Raw genomic sequence first — 6,321 nt, 5'->3', positions numbered from 1 at the left:
TGCCACCTGTCTGCCCATGCTATCAGCCTGTCCAGGTCTCGTTGTATTCTGTAATTGTCCTTTTCACCCTGTACTGCACATGCTATCTTAGTATCATCTGCAAACTTTGATACTTTGCTACTAATTCCTAAATCTAAATCGTTAATGTACACCAAGAAAAGAAGAGGTCCTAGCACTGATCCTTGGGGTACCCCACTAACCACTTCCTTCCACTCAGACATTGCCCCATTTAATACTACTCTCTGTTTCCTATCAGAAAGCCATTCACTAATCCAGTCAACTAACCTACCCCCTATCCCATGTAGTCTCAATTTGTACACTAGCCTCCTATGCGGTACCTTATCAAACGCCTTGCTAAAATCTAGATATATAACATCTATGCTATTTCCATCATCTAACTCCTTGGTAATATATTCTAAGATATCGAGCAAATTTGTAAGACAGGACCTCCCTGATCTAAAGCCATGTTGGGTATCTCTAATTAATCTATTCTCATTTAAATGCTCCCAAATACTACCCTTAATGATTTTCTCTAGTATCTTACATACTATACTAGTTAAACTGATCGGTCTATAATTATTCGCATCATCCTTCCTACCTTTTTTAAATATTGGAGTAACATTAGCTAACTTCCAGTCCTGAGGTATCTCAGCAAACCTAAGTGATCTTTCAAAGATTAACTTAAGTGCTTCAGAAATACTGTCTACACCCTCCCTAAGTACTCTGGCATGTAGCTCATCAGGACCACTGGCTTTCCTATCGTCTAGTTCAAGAATAAATTTCCTAATAATTCCCGGTTTTATATCAATATTTTCTAAAGCTCTTAAACTACTCGCCGCACTGTTTGTAACAGGATTTCCTATTCTTTCCCTAGTAAATACTGAAGAAAATTGTTCATTCAATAATTCTACTATGTCTTCATTTTGATCCACTACTACACCATCTTTTCTGAGTGGTCCAATCCTATCCTTATTTCTTTTATCACTGACCTTGTAATAACTATATAATTTTTTGGGATCTTTACTCCCAGCTCTAGCTAGTTTTATCTCTGCCTGTCTTTTACTTTTTTTTATAACCTTACTCAAATCATCTCTGACCTGTCTGTACTTAATCAAATCTACATCTTCCCCACTTTTCTGCAACTCTCTATATGCCCTCTTCTTCTCTCTGATCTGGCTACCTATCTCATGAGTCCACCATAATGGCTTCCTGTTTCTCTGCCTTATATCTTTGTAAGGGATACACTGCATCACTATACCCTTTACTACAACCTTAAAAATATCCCACATCTCCTGTGCAGTTTTAATTCCAAAACTATCTTCCCAGTTTACCTCTCCTAATAACTGACGTAACCTACCATAATTGCCTTTCTGATAGTTTGGGACTCTAGTCTTATTCGCTATATTATCCCTACTGGAATGAAAGGATGATAGATTGATTGATTAATACATTTATTGTTGAATTAATAAATAATTACAACAAAGGAGGAGGATGGGCCTTGCCAACCCTGCCCCCCCCAGGGCAAATACTTAAAGTTAAAGTATCACAAAAATAACTCTGGACAGTATACACAACAAGAATACAAGTATTTCAATAAATAAATACACATATTACACACCTTATTGCCTAAGACATTCTAAAGTCTGGGAGCAAACTGAGGATATTCCCTGAGTATATCCCTGAGGGTGGCAGAGTCTAGGAGATGGTCAGTGAGGCTGTACAAGTCATGCTTACATTGTGGCCTAAATTTAGCAATGAGAGGACATTCCATGATATAGTGAGGTAGAGTGTGTCCCCTTGGTGCAGCACACAGTATACAGCACACACCAGGAGAAGCACTGACTTCCCAAAAGTATTTGTAGCCTAATCTGAGCCTCTTTGCCACCCTGTCATGTGGTGCAGTGTGTCTCCCGTAGGTGTAAGCACAGCTCTGGGAGACACGTGCATAGTGAAGACTAGTGCTACTGTCCCTATGGCAACAAAGCTCCAACTGATCACTAATGCTACTACGTACAAAGTCCTTAATGCTACTCTTAACATAACCCAGAGTGTACTCAGTGCAAGGGTTCACTGTGTCATCTTGTAGGGCACACTGAGCAAGGTGGTCTGCTTTTTCATTTAGCGGGATACCCACATGAGAGGGTATCCAGATGAAATGGACCGTGGCACCAGCACCTTCAAGGGCGTGGATGAGATCAAGACACTTATTAACTAGGTCACAGTCCATGGGGGAGGTGGATTGAAGGGCGTACAATGCAGCCTGACTGTCAATAAAGAAATACACATTCTTATGGAGAGGCGCCACAATGTGGAGTGCCTCCAGTACAGCATACAGTTCTGCTCTAGTGGAAGACATGGGTGCAGGGAGCCGCCTGGAAACCTCAAGTGTCAGTGTAGAGACTGGCAGAGATGTAGTCACGGATGAACAGCCCACATCCAGACCTGCTGCCATTGACTGACCCATCACAATAAACATGAATAGCCTCAACGTGTGGGTACTTGGACAATTCAGTCATGAACATGTCTTGCAGCACATGAGGGAGCCAGTCTCTCTTGGGGTGATGTAGTGAGTGAATATCAACACTGACACGGTGAGGGTTCCAGGCGGGTTGCAGCGGTGACATAACAACGTTAATACAAGCCTCGACTACACCTACACTTGTCAGTACTCCCAAGATCTTCCTGAGGTATGGTGTTGTAAGAGTGCGAGGATCATGATACAGGGGGGTCAGTGATCCCTTTAGAGAGTCAGAGCCCGTGCATAGCATCCGACTAATTGTGCAACAAGTAATTTCCTGTACCCTACACATAATACTCGGCAGGTGAAGTTCAGCCCTGAGGACTTCAATCCGTGCAGTCCTGGGGCATCCCAAGATTATCCGCATGGCTTCATTCTGTACAAGCTCCAGGGGACAGAGTTGAGTGGCACTATACTAAAACCCATCCGTACCTACCCATAGGGCGTTGGCCATGTCTGCTGTGAGACTATGCCAAATCTCCAATAAAAACAAACTACTCACTGTCCTGTAGTCATAGCATTATAAAAAAAAAAAAAACGTTCTCGGAACATTCAGAAACCTTAATTAAGTGGTAGATGATATAAATAATTGTCATATATGAAAATAAATTAAGCTAGTTCATATACATGGATGGTGATGTGTCATATCAGGTCAGGTGACGTTGCCACTCACGACCCAGGTGGAATTTCCCGGGGAGGTTGGGGGGTGAGTCAGGTCGCTACGCACGTGTCACTTCACTTCTCTGTTCACTACCATGGAAGGACCCCCTGACGCTTCCCCGTCATACACTGTCTTGCGCAGCCAGACCAAGGAATTCATATTCCGCCTTAATAGATATTTCTTGCAAGAGAAAGCAAATAGGGCAACACTCTTACCTTTAACTCAAGCAAGGAACCACTCAATATATTACTGTGTTTCTACTCGTATATGCACTTATTTGACAAACATGTAAATTACTTGTCTCATTTTCATGTATATAACCAGAATCTTTATTGCATTTAATGTACTATATAGCTGCATAGGTTTTTGAGTCTCTTCTGACTTCTTTTAGTGAAGTAGAGAATGATCATCACTCCGTTTTCTTTGAAGAAGGTACTGGTATAGCAGTGGCAACGTTGCACCCAAGAGGAGCCACACCTTGTGGGTAGCTATGGATGAGTTCTAGTATAAACTGTATTAAAACAGGGGCAGCATAATCAATAAGGGACCGTATGACAGATATATAGAACATTCTTAGGACTGGAATGCCGCCCCCAGGCCCCTGTTGGCTAGCAGCTGAAGTGGTGCTAGCCGTGGCAGACTGAGGTCTCAAACATAGTGGATGGCTTGAAGAGACTTCCTAAAACTCATCTGAACACCCAGGTACTTGTGTATATGAACTCTAGGGATAGGGATGTTATTTACAGTGGGCAGCCGAGAGACCTTCCCTTTAGCTTGAAATTTTGTTTTACATTCATTAATCACTAGTCCCATTTGAACACACAACACTGCCAGTTGTGACAAAGCAACCTGGAGAATCCTGGGTGTGGGGCATTGGAGGAGTATGTCATCAGCATAGATGAGGACCTGGGTGCCCTGCGGAAAGGAACAGCGTGCAATTTTGTCCATTAAAATATTGAAAAGCATTGGACTAAGGACTCCACCCTGTGGTGTTCCAAGCTCTAAAACTTCCTCAGAGGAGACTGCACCTTGACACCAAACCTGTGCTGTTCTATTGTACAAATAGTCCCTGATCCATCCTAATAATCTACCTTTGACACCTTTGAGAATGAGTTCCTCCATAATAACATCTTTGTTGGCCCTGTCAAAGGCACCCTTGAGATCAACGAAAGCTCTGCATAAGACACTCAACAAAACAATGACTTGTAGAGTGACCTTTTAGGAAGCCATGTACATTGCCAGAGAGTACATGGCCCACCTTGTATATAAGCCTGTTCAATATTACCCGTTCCATCATCTTACACAGATAGCTGGTGAGAGAAATAGGGCGAAAAGTGCCATCAACTTTGGGTATTGGGATGACGATGGCTGTTTTCCAAGAGCGAGGAAGCTTGCCTGCAGTGAAAGACATGTTAAATAAATCCAAGATAGGGTTGTCTACCTTTACCTCCAGGAGAGCATTGAGGATATCATAGGTGATGCCATCCTTGCCAGGAGCTGTTGACTTGCCCAACTTGACTGCCGAGAGGAGTTCGTCATGTGTGATAGGCACACAGGTGTCGTCCAGCAGAGGAACACTGTGGCAAAGCAACTCTATCCTTTGTGGTCTTTACTGATCAAGCACCTCCTGGTGTTCCACAGGAAGGCCAGAGAAGGATAAGGCTTCCTTCCACTGCAAGACGAGTTCTCGTGCCCTGCCTGCAGGATCAGGGTCACACACCTGCCGTCTGGACTTGCCCCGGACGCTGTTGACGTGGTGCCACACCTTCCGGAGGGACTGGGTCCTGCGCACCTTGTCCAGGAAGGAGACCCAGTACTTCTTCCTTTCCTGCTGCTGCAGATCCATGAGGTGTCGAGCCACGGTAACCATGGCATCCCATGACTCTGTGTCTGCTGGGTTGAGCTGCCAACGTCTCTGGTAGGCAGCGAGCGTCTGTTGGCAGTTCAGTATGACAGGGTCGGTAGCGTAAGTCCAGCGGCGTGGAGCATGGGCCTTTGCTGGAACCCTTGGAGTTGTGATGAATCCCTCGATGGTGTGCAGGAGTCCGTTGTACAGTGCCTCTGCATCAGCAAAGGAGCCCTTCACAGCAGCATACCATGCCACCACATGGACGACGAGGTCCGTCATCCTGGATGGTGGCACCGTCAAGCACTTCCTGGGCACTACCGGGGCGGACTGCACCGGGAGGGTCGTCTCCAGGGCGAAGTGATCGCTCAGCAATGACCTGACAAGATAAGTTTGGGCAGTATATGTTGGCATATTGATGAGGGCTACATAATCAAGTCTACCTCCTTGAACATGTCTGGGTGTGTGGTCCCCAGTAAGTACAGCTGTATCTGTGGTGTCAAGGAAAGCCTTCCAGCGCACACCATTGGCATTGGTGGTGAGGTGGCTTCCTAGTTCCTTATGCCTGGCATTAAGGTCACCCATAATAACACTCTGCTCTTCAAGAACATACTCAGGAAAATTTGCAATATTAAGGGCACCAGCATGAATGTACATGTTTACAAAGTAAATAAATTCACCCACAGTGTGTAAGCAAACAGTAATAAATTCAATACCCTCAGTGACCCCCATTTCCATGAAGTTAACTGGAATCCCATGTTTAATGTAAGTGGCCATCCCCCGACTACTACCGTCACCACAACTGAGGATGTGGGAGGCATAACCCTGCAGCTCAGGCACCCTTGGCCCTACCTCCTGTAAGGCAATAATGTCAGGCTTATGGAGAAGGACATGAGAGTGTAAGTCAGTGAAACAGGCATGTAGACCATTGACATTCCATGTTAGGGTGCGTTCGGAAAGTCTTACCGTTCATCGCGATGGTGTTGCATCTGTGTCTTCAGGCCATCCACTTCCTGTGTGAGGCAAGACATCTGCTCCATCAGCATCTGCATGGCTGTCATCAGATGTCCCTGGTCTGGCTCGGGGCTGGCAGTCTTCAGATTTCCCTGGTCTGGCTCGGAGCTGGCAGTCTTCAGATGTCCCTGGTCTGGCTCGGGGCTGGCAGTCTTCAGGTGTCCCTGGTCCGGCTTGGGGCTGGCAGTCCGGGCTGGGATTGGGCTGTGGCACCGCTTCTTCTTTCGGCTGACCAGTGTCCATTCACCTGCATTATCCTCCTCACAGTCTGCCACAGGTGAT

This window comes from Portunus trituberculatus, chromosome 23, assembly GCF_017591435.1.
Source record: "Portunus trituberculatus isolate SZX2019 chromosome 23, ASM1759143v1, whole genome shotgun sequence".
NCBI lineage: Eukaryota > Metazoa > Arthropoda > Malacostraca > Decapoda > Portunidae > Portunus > Portunus trituberculatus.
This window is presented reverse-complemented; position numbering follows the sequence as displayed.